Source organism: Melitaea cinxia, chromosome 6 (genome assembly GCF_905220565.1).
Source record: "Melitaea cinxia chromosome 6, ilMelCinx1.1, whole genome shotgun sequence".
In the NCBI taxonomy this organism is placed as follows: Eukaryota; Metazoa; Arthropoda; class Insecta; order Lepidoptera; family Nymphalidae; genus Melitaea; species Melitaea cinxia.
Genome location: NC_059399.1, coordinates 4,086,790 through 4,098,526, shown reverse-complemented (window position 1 = coordinate 4,098,526; position 11,737 = coordinate 4,086,790).

Below are 11,737 nucleotides of genomic sequence, written 5' to 3'. Positions count from 1 at the left end.
ATCTCACATAGTGCATGCTGCTTGAAAACATGACATATAACTATAATTTGCAAATTTCAAACCCAATATACGTGCAGTGTTATTAGTAAAAGACAAGATATTGTCACTAACTACCACGCAAAGAGTGACTATTATTATTTTTTTTTTACAATAAATTTTCTAAACTTTATAATAAATGCCAGCTTGTTGAATATAATAAACCTTTTTTTTATTTAAAAAAATTAAATGAAAAGAAAACAAAAGCGTAAAGATAAAACGAAATATTTACATTTTTGTTAAAATTAATAACCGATAATACTAATATTAGTAAATAAAATTCATATTTAATGTAAATATTTTTATAATAACGACTTCATTAAATTGATAAAGAGGCTGTATCCATTGAATTTATGTTAACAAAACGTAGGGTCAACAGAGTTTTATTACAGAGATTTGTACGACGACTCTTATAAAATGTTTATATCAGGTGGGCATTAAAATAATCCACACATATGAACTTCTGTGAATCATAGACACATAAAATAATAAAACTTTGCAAGAAATCAATTTAGTAGATTTTACTTTATCCTGCTATCCGGTTACGGCATTAATATAGCCACCCCCTTTCTTCCCGTGGGTGTCGTAAGAGGCGACTAAGGGATAACACAGTTCCACTACGACCTTGGAACTTATAAAGCCGACCGGCTATATGGCGGGATAACCATCCAACTGCTGGCTTTGAATTACACGGGCCGAAGACGGGCAGCAGCGTCTTCGGTGCGACAAAGCCAGCCCTGCGGTCACCAACCCGCCTGCCCAGCGTGGTGACTATGGGCTCGATTCAAGTAGTATTGTGTGTATATGCCGAGTAAGATAAACAAAAAAGAGAAATATAGAGAAATTATCCGCCAACCCGCAGTGGAGCTGCGTGGTGGATTAAGCTCCGATCCTCCTCCTACATGGAGAAATAGGCCGTATATATTTTAATTTAAAAAGAACTACTTGAGTGCAAAAGGCGTGCGGTGTCGTGGTATGTGGTTCCAACTTTGATTAAGTAATGTTATCAGCCTCTTAGATATGTAATACAAGATATTACAATACACGAAGTGTCAAGGACATTTCGATTTATCTTTCATCAGACATACAATTGGTTCTAAAGCATTATTTGATAGTTACTTTTGACAAGATTAAAATATTTTAGAGGACCGATTGGCACAATGTTCATTGCATCCGGTTTAAAAGATTTAGGGCTAGATATATATTCGAGATAGATTTATATTCGATGTATTCTATTAAATTTTCAATCAAATAGGAATAGTAGTCATGGCAACAACATAATTAAAAATATACTTGAACTTTGATCCGCAATCATTTGTTGTACATATATTGGTTTTTATAAATTATTATACCGTTAATGAAAGGGTTATCAATATTATTAGTCAATAGAATAATCAACTCGTTCAAACAATTTTAATCGCGTATAATTATGATTAAATATAGATATATAATAAAATATACCTATGAACAAATATGCATACCAGACACATCTCCCTCGTTAAATGTCTTAATGTTAAACTTATCTTGGGGACACAGCATATCAGAGACGAGACGAGCAAATAACAGGGCACATGTGCTAAGCGTTTCTCAAAGCGCTTCATTGTACTTTTCACCTTACCTTTTTAACTGATTTTTTGAAGCTCTAAATATAATATATATAACTAAGGAGGATGCACAAAATTTTGCAACTAACTCGTTCACTACTTTAAACCTTAAGAATAATAAATTTGGAATAGCTTATGCTTTCGCACCCAAGCATTCGCCTTTCCTGCATACAAAATCTTATAAATATTATAGTTGACTAGCCCGTTGGCGCAGTTTGTAGTTCAGCAGTAGCAGTCTCTGTTCGATTCCCGCCTAAGTCTGGGTGAAATATTTGTATTTGTGTTTGTGTTGGTGTTGGTGTTGGTGTTGGTGTTGGTGTTGGTGTTGGCGTTTGCGTTGGCGTTGGCGTTGGCGTTGGCGTTGGCGTTGGCGTTGGCGTTGGCGTTGGAGTTGGCGTTGGAGTTGGCGTTGGCGTTGGCGTTGGCGTTGGCGTTGGCGTTGGCGTTGGCGTTGGCGTTGGCGTTGGCGTTGGCGTTGGCGTTGGCGTTGGCGTTGGCTTTGGCGTTGGCGTTGGCGTTGGCGTTGGCGTTGGCGTTGGCGTTGGCGTTGGCGTTGGCGTTGGCGTTGGCGTTGGCGTTGGCGTTGGCGTTGGCGTTGGCGTTGGCGTTGGCGTTGGCGTTGGCGTTGGCGTTGGCGTTGGCGTTGGCGTTGGCGTTGGCGTTGGCGTTGGCGTTGGTGTTTGTATTTGTATTTGTATTTTTTTCGAAGGACCATAAAACTATATGATACAGTCTATGGTTGAGAGATATGTCATAGGAGCGCAATATAACATTCTTCAGAGGAATGAAGAAATAATGAACAAGCAATTCGGAATACTACAGAAATGTCTAAAGAATTTTTCTTTGGTTATTAATCGAACTGAGAAGGTGACAAACAATGAATTTATCATTCAAATTCAAATTTTATCATCCTCTGTCTCAGCTATGATTATTTTATCAAACCAAAACTTAACTTTTTCAAAACAAGCAAGCCTCGATAAGGGTCTTTTAAACAATCATTTTTGCCGCCTGAAGAATCGGAAGAACAATTAAATATCATTTAACGACATATACCGAATGAACTGACTTTGCCTGCCGATAAAAACGATTTTAAAGAACTTTATAAGTTAATGAAGATCAACAGCAACATTGGTTCTTTTTACTCGATAATCGAAATCAAGATTCCTTTGGTAATTAAGGAAAATTGTGAACTTGATAGAGTAATAACCCTTCCTCAGCAGCATTATAACATATAATTTATCGCACCATACATTGCATTCAACCTACGAAAGGACCTACTACTCATCCTGACAGAATTCGATGTGGAAAGTTGTGTCCATATACAGACAAACAAATTATTATGCTCTCTCGATAAGCCGATATACGAATTACAAATAGCCAGCGGAATTTGTAATTTGAGTATACATAACACAACAATATGTAAAACAAAGAAGGCACCATGTCGCGTGCGCTGGGTCAAGTTACATAATAATAAAAAGTGAATTCTAAACATTTTGAATATCATATCAAAAATTGACCGCTCCAGCGGGGTTCGAACCCGCGTCTCCGACTTACCGTGTCGGCGCTCTAGCCAATTAAGCTATGGAACGATGCACTCGCTCGAGCGAAATTTTCGATATGATAATTTTTTAATTTCGGTTTAAGCGAACCGTGGCGCCGTCTATAGTGAGCTCTTTACAGAAACCCGTAACTATTCAAAGCTTCATATTACAATGAAAATCTTTGACAGGAGACGACACCGTGCTATTTTTAATATCTAAGATTTTTATTTTTGTGTTACCCACATTAGGAATTCTAAACATTTTGAATATCATATCAAAAATTATATTATTATTATAATATTAAATATATAAAAAATTATCATATCGAAAATTTCGCTCGAGCGGGTGCATCGTTCCATAGCTTAATTGGCTAGAGCGCCGACACGGTAAGTCGGAGACGCGGGTTCGAACCCCGCTGGAGCGGTCAATTTTTGATATGATATTCAAAATGTTTAGAATTCCTAATGTGGGTAACACAAAAATAAAAATCTTAGATAATAAAAAGTGACTTTATTCTTGCTGTGGGAAATGCACAGTGCGCATATTTTGTATTGACACTGGACTTGTATTGACAACACTGACCGGGAATAGCCTTTTACAAATCGGTCAAGGTTGTACAATAAAAGGTGACACCTTCGCTATATTCGATCAAAATAGTTACATGAGCCAAGTTAAGGTCCAAGAAAATATACCGATCCCAACCGATTATTCAATATTAAATTCCATAATAAATACTCCGGATTTCCAACTGTTCACACACAAGAATCATGAAGAATTGTGGCGCCGAATGTAGTCAAAGATCATTAACCACCAGGAACAGGAAACGCATCACTCAGTATACACGATATACATCAGTACTCTGTCTTGTATATAATCTTAGGATCATTATTGTTGCGAGATGTCTGTACGGTACCATACTTTATCGCAGAAACAAAATATACAGAACAGGACTGTGACAGACGTCTTCCACGACCTCAGTTCAGTGGCAGCTGATACGAACGAAGACCAGGAGATCCCTGCTCCCCCGAGCGCGAGACCGCGATTCGTTCGACTGGACATTCCATTTAAAAGTGTGGTGCAATGATGATTATTATATAAGCTATTTAAATCTATGTACTTAAATTTTAATTGTATTGTTATTGTAAATTTAAATATCAAAATTATCTTTCTTCTTTGAGTCGTCAGGATGTACGAGTTAACGCACATTGAGCAATATGATTGTCTTGCAAATTAATAACCTCTTTAATTTAGCTTGTAGGCAAAACACATGAGTTTACGTTATTTTTGGCGTAAATTTGTGGAGGCCTATGTCCAGCAGTGGACTGCATAGGCTGTAATGATGATGATGATGATGAAACGAGCATAACCGCACGATACCCGTAGTATACGGCGTATTTGACATTAGTTATTTCTCTCACAATTTTTAAATTTATTGTTAACTAGCTGACCCGGCGAACTTCGTATCGCCTAACAGTGACTTTTAAGTATTATCACAAATCTTTTGTATGGGAGTATAGAAAAGTGTTGTTTTTAGACTTTTTCAGGAAATTTAATTTTTTTTTTAAATTTTTCTCTCCGTAAGAACCATCCTCGTACTTCAAGGAATATTAAAAAAAAAGAATTAGCGAAATCGGTCCAACCGTTCTCGAGTTTTGCGCTTAGCAACACATTCAGCGACTCATTTTTATATTATAGATTTGGCACTTCTAAAAGAACGCTCTAGAAAGAGTAGAGAGCGCATGATCGAGAATTTTGACAAGGGCTAGCGAGAAAAATGTAATTTGGTTTTTTAACAAATATAATTGTGAATAACAAATATATATTGTTTGAGTGCTAAACTGTAAATAAATATATTGTTTAACTCCTAAAAGCTGATTTATTACGAAATTGTTATTTGACTGATGCAAATTTCTATTGAAATTGTTATTTGTTTGCTACGAATGACGTCAAATCACGTCTGTACTTCTGCCTACATATACTCAAAATAATCTTAATAAATTTAGTGCTTGATCGACTTTCATTGGGTTTGGTTTCCCTCATAACCTTCCCTCACATGTCATCTCTCACTCAACCATAGACTGTACCATATATTGTATTTGTATTTGTATACAAAAAAAATATTTAGTTATAACAGTTGGCTATTACCTATAAACAAGCATTAAGTTGCTTACCATAAGAACAGAAGACCGTATTTGTGTATGTTGTAAGATATTTATTATTATTTACTTTATTAATGAAAGATAGGTACTGCTATAAGTACTCTTATTTTAATCTAGATATTATGTATAGATTTTTGTACTTGAATATTTATAGAACTCAAGCTTTACACAAACATATGATAGACCAAATCTTTAAAAAAATCGCCTTGCGATGGTCCTTTAAATATAACAGAAATAATTGATATTTGCCTGTTTAAACGTAATAAATTAATTATTTTTGCTTTACTTGTTGCATTTTTAATTCGTGTTATAAATATTTCAATTATAGCTTTCTGCATTCTTCCTCACATAGCCTATAGTACCACATCTTACATTTAGTGACAGTTTCAGACACTTTGTAACCACATACCATACGTAGCTCTAAAACAAAAACGAGATTAAAAATAAAAACTTACCGTAAAAGCTGTATCATTATGTTAATGGAATGTGTCTGGATGTAGATCTGAAACCAAAAAAAAAAAAAATTGAGGAATTAATTTACGATATCGATTACACTGGTCGACAAAATTTTGAAATAATTTTTTGTGTTAAAAATATAAGACAATTTACTCGTTATATATACTAAATTCTTTCAAAGAATAACAATATATTTTATAATGATGTGAATACATATTTTGCGTCAGAACATACAGCTCGATAAAACAGCATTTGTATTGTGACATATCTTAAGTCTTACAGCACTAAAACTTTCACAATAATATTATTGATTTAGCTTTATATGTTAAGGTCATGAACTGTTTCGTGATGATACATTGAAAAACAATATGAAATGATTGCTTTAAATAATCATTTTACACTTTTAATAAACGTCTCAACTATCCCTATTTGAGTAACCTGAGAAACAAACTGTTAAAAATTGTTTACTTGGTTATGAATTCAATTAATACTACGATATTACCCTCGATTGAGTTCTCTTTATCCCGGATTTTATTACGATTCTCTTGGTAACGGGTAAATATAACAGACAAAACACACAGCCACGATTGAAGTCGCGGTTACAGTTGTTGCAAATACAGTTTAGCTATAATTGTGTTTGCAGGCAAACGAAGAAAAACCGACTTCAATGATATCGACAAGTAATACAACGTAGGTAGACGAAAAAATAGTCAAGTAAATACGCATTATCAAAGATTACTCCAAAAGTTGTAATCAGATCTCGATGAAATTTAAATGTGACCACATGATAAACATCGGTATTCGATTAAATTAAAATCATCAAAATCGGTACACACAGTAAAAAGTTATGCGGATTTTCGAGAGTTTCCCTCGATTTCTCTGGGATCCCATCATCAGATACTGGTTTCCTTATCATGGTACCAAACTAGGGATATCTCCTTTCCAACAAAAAAAGAATTATCAAAATTGGTTTATAAACGACGGAGTTATACCCGAAGATACATAATATATATATATATATATATATATATATATATATAATTGAATATCACGCTTGTTACAATATTAATTTAAAAGAAACTAAATTTATATATTAATACGTGAAGTACAAGCTTTTTACCCCTTTTTACGATATTTGTGCGGACGGAGGAGTATGAAAATTCGTACGTTTATAGTTTATATAGAGGCGTGCAGATTGCTATTTTTTTTAAATTCATTAAATCAATAAAAAAAACATTACACACACTACCATGTATTTGACATACACACACGTATATTACATATATACGTGTGTCTCTTTTGTTTATTATAGTAGAAGTATAGTCTTTGACAACTAATGTCCAAACTTATAATTCAAATTAATTATGGTCGAATTTCGACCACTTGGCAACCACTAATATATAGGATAGACTATATAGACACTATTTAAAAATTTTGTTTAATTTACACTCGTAGAAAGACCTATAGAAAAGTATTGGTATTTTAGCGCTAACAAAAGTTAAAGTCACTTCAATTCTCCTAATTCAATGAAGAAGAGTTTATCCAGGTGTAAAAGGCCAGGCCATTACTGCAATATAAAGTTATATCCGTTTTCGTATGTAAATGTGTAGTCGTAAATATATTAAATTATATATTTTAAAGATAAACACGCATTTCTAAAAAAAAATATGTTTTTTTAATTGTAAGTTGTTTAATATCATTTTAAAGATTTGTACTTATTCAAATTATTAGGCTGTGTGGCTACGGCATTAAAGAATATAGCCACCCCCCTCTCTTCTCGTGGGTATCGTAAGAGGCGACTAAGGGATAACACAGTTCCACTACCACCTTGGAAATTATAAAGCCGACCGATGGCAGAATAACCATCCAACTGCTGGCTCTGAAATACACAGGCCGAACACGGGCAGAAGCGTCTTCGGTGCGACAAAGCCAGCCCTGCGGTTACCAACCCGCCTGCCCAGCGTGGTAACTATGGGCAACACACGAGTTCGCGCCATTTTTTGGCGCGAAATTGTGGAGGCCTAAGTCCAGCAGTGGAATGCAATAGGCTGCAATGATGATAAATGATGATGACTTATTAAAATATTTTAGATACTTTAAATTTTTACCACAGTACTAAAGCGGTGACAAACAAGATATATAACCATTTAATACGAAAACCTTAAATTTAGCTTTTATTCCATTATTTACAAAATCAAATTCCCCAAACATTAATGTTCTTCAATTAATCAGACTAAAACCCAAACAATTTGTAGGAAATCTATCCTCCCCTTCATTAAAATAAATCGTATATTTCTTATTACCTCCTATTTTTTTATGATATTCGGGGAAACTTACAAATCTACAACACACAAAAGGGTTCATAACGGCCAATTAATTAGGTTATTATGTTATATAGGTAAATATGGTGTATCTTCCAATACAAATCGCATTCACAAACGCATCGACTTCCTATGAATCTCTATACATCTATTGTGATACGGAGGAAATAATTTGCGAGGAGTAACCTCTTATCCCATTATCCTATAGGTTAGAGAGTTCGAATTGTTACAATTGGACAATTGTCGTCGAGTGTTTACCACGAGTATTGTATTTACTATTCAAAACCAATCGCAATGAGGGGACGGTCATCCGGCCTACACGTGACTCTTGCATGGCGAACATAGCGTAACAATTAGAAATTACTTATCGAAGATTTCGTAATTAACATTGTTTCTGTAACGAGTTTTTATTCAAGGTTAATATGAAATAAGAAAAAAATTGTAATAAAATACATGTTCATAATTTTACATTTATTTCAAAGCATTTCTTATAATTGCAGAACGATTGTATTTTGTATTACGAAAAAACGCTATATTTGGAATACCTACTGTTACTGTGCCATCATAATTATTCTTTCTCGTCAAAGATTATATTTTAATGATACAACAGTAAAATGGTTAATCTATTTAACTTATTAGTACTTATTTTCTGTTTTATAACTCTTTATAATTCTGTGATGTTACTTGTCTTGTTATGAAGGACAAAGAATCACTAAGAAACGATTTTCCGAAATCCAAACCCCAAATAGGATAAACGAGAGTTACTGATCATTATCATTAAATAGTATAAAACAAAGTCGCTTCCCGATGTCTGTATGCTTAGATCTTTAAAACTACGCAACGGATTTCGATGCGGTTTTCTTTAATAAATAGAGTGATTCCAGAGGAAGGTTTATATGTATAATACATGCATAATATTGTAGAGGAGCACTGATAGTTTTAGAAGTTTCTAATGTGATGTCGTAAAGAAACACATTTTTTTGCGATTACATTGCAAATATTTGTTTTATATGTGGGCGGCAGCGATGACTGAGCGATATAGCTGTCTTAATCTATGTTCGATGGTACGGTATGCCCTGCGGTCACCAACCCGCCGGCCCAGCGTGGTGACTATGTGCAACACACATGGGTTCACGCATTTTTGGCGCGAACTTGTGGAGGCCTATGTCCAGCAGGGGACTGCAATAGGCTGGAAGGATGATGATGATGATGATGGTACAGGGTACATCGCGATATTGTACAAAATAAACTCGATGTAGGTATAACAAAGATTTATAATTGCAAATCACAATCGACTATAATTATGTTACTACTATAATCAATTCAGCTACTTTTAATTTAAATTGTGTTTTCCACACATATGTTTAGTATCAGCATTGCACTCGTGCGAAGCCGGAGCGGGTCGCTAGTATTTTATAAGATACTAGCTGACCCGGCAAACGTTGTCTTGCCGCTAAACGCTATTTAAAAATAGGGGTTGATGGTAGAGGGTTGCAAATTTAGGGTTGTATGTATTTTTTAATGTTGTATCGTAAAAAAATAGAAATTAAAAATTTTGTCTAAAAAATAAAAAAATAAAAATTTAGGGGTGGACTACCCCTAACATTTAGGGGGATGAAAAATAGATGTTGGCCGATTCTCATAGATAGCACAAGCTTATCCGGTATCTATGAGAATCGAAACCGGTAAAATTTCATCAAAATCGGTCAAGCCGTTTCGGAGGAGTATGGCAACGAAAACTGTGACACGAGAATTTTATATATATTTAGGAAACCCACTGCAATCAATATTAAATATGAATTTTTACGCTCTTGTGTAAAGGTGCGTCGTGATCACAGTTCAGGTTGAATATTTGTATTTGTGCAAATATTCGTTTCCCGTCTGAGTTGTCCTCATGGGCCTCAATACCGTGCGTCAGATAGCACGTCAAACTGTATCACAGAAATTTGATAACAAAAGTTACTTGTGGTAGAGAAAACCGGCACTACAGCAACGTGATACATTAAGCTCTAACCCTTGTCCTATATAGAGGCTATTTACTAGTAATGGGATGTTACAGGCTGAATCAATTAACCAAAAAAGGTAACCACTACAAAATTTTAAAAGCATAAGACATTTTCCTACAGGATTTACTCCCGAAACTAATTCAGTGATATGTATCAGTAAAAAAATAACTTTTTTGGTGAAATACTTTTTAGATGAGTCATCATAAAAATAGCTCAAAATATTTGTTTACTTTATTTCTTAAAAACTATAATTGGATAACAAGGTCTTCGTTCATAAATAGCATCAATGTGTTGATACTAAAATTTCCTTTTGTTTGAGAATAAGAAATTATTTACATAAATCTAGCTTGTATTTTAAAGAATACAGGTATGAAAAAAATAAAAACAATGATCCAATTTAAAAAGGGAACATTTTACCATATCAAATATTCAATTGACCTTTATTATTCAAATAGTTTAAAAAAAAGTTAATTGTATTTATTTATACACATAAAATAAGTATACCAAACAATAGCAATGAAAAGGTCAATAAGTTAAACTATATTTATTTAAAACAGAGAAAATTTAGGTTATTTAACTCTATAAATATTTATTTTCTAATACATTTTAATATGGAAACTAAGTTATAGTATGACTGAATTTTTTCTTTTTAATTGACCGTAAAAAAAATTAGTATAAATAGCCTATTAATTTGAAAAAGGGAATATTTTATCGACATAACTTTACAGTTATATAATGAACTAGCTGGACCCGCGACTTCGTCCGTGTGGAATTTAACCAAAAAATTTTGTTTAGTTCCCAGAGTTATAAAATAAATAAATGACTCAAATAAAAGTAGCCTAAGCCCTCCACCTATCCGTCAGTGAAAGTCCCGTCGAAATCGGTCCAGCCGTTTCAGACATTAGCCGGAACAGACAGACAGACAAAAATTGTAAAAATGTTATTTTGATATATGTACCATGTATACATACATATCCATATGCATTTAGTAAAAAGCAGTTATTTTAATTTTACAAACAGACACTCCAATTTTATTTATTTGTATAGATAAATTATGCTTCAGCCTGTAATATCCCACTGCTGGGCATATATTTATAGTATAGAAAGAGGCCTATCTTTCTATACTATAAATAGATTACCCTGACTCCTGCACTAGTAGTACTGTGTTGCGTAAGTTACATTGTGAGGTTTTACCTCAGAGCTTTTAAATTTTCATTGATATATCACATGTTTTAATTAAGCCCTCCAATTTGATATTCACTTTTCACTAGACGAATACTTTAAAAAATTATTCCTGAAAAAGTCATCACAGTCCTGGCCACAAACATCAATACTCAATTATGGCAAGCATCAGAAAGAGCTACAGGATTATACCCGCAAGCACTAGCTTGCCAGCTAATTTCAATGACCAGGGTACCAGCCTATCGTTGATATTTATAAATATATAAGAATATTTGTTTCAGTGTACATCTCCAATCTGTTTTTAGGTGCATAGAAAAGTTAGCTGATAGAAAATACAGTAATCTTTAAGCCCACCTTTTTAACCGACTTCAAAAAAGGCGGATTCTCAATTCGATCTTATATAATTATATACATTTTTAATGGGTGTTTATT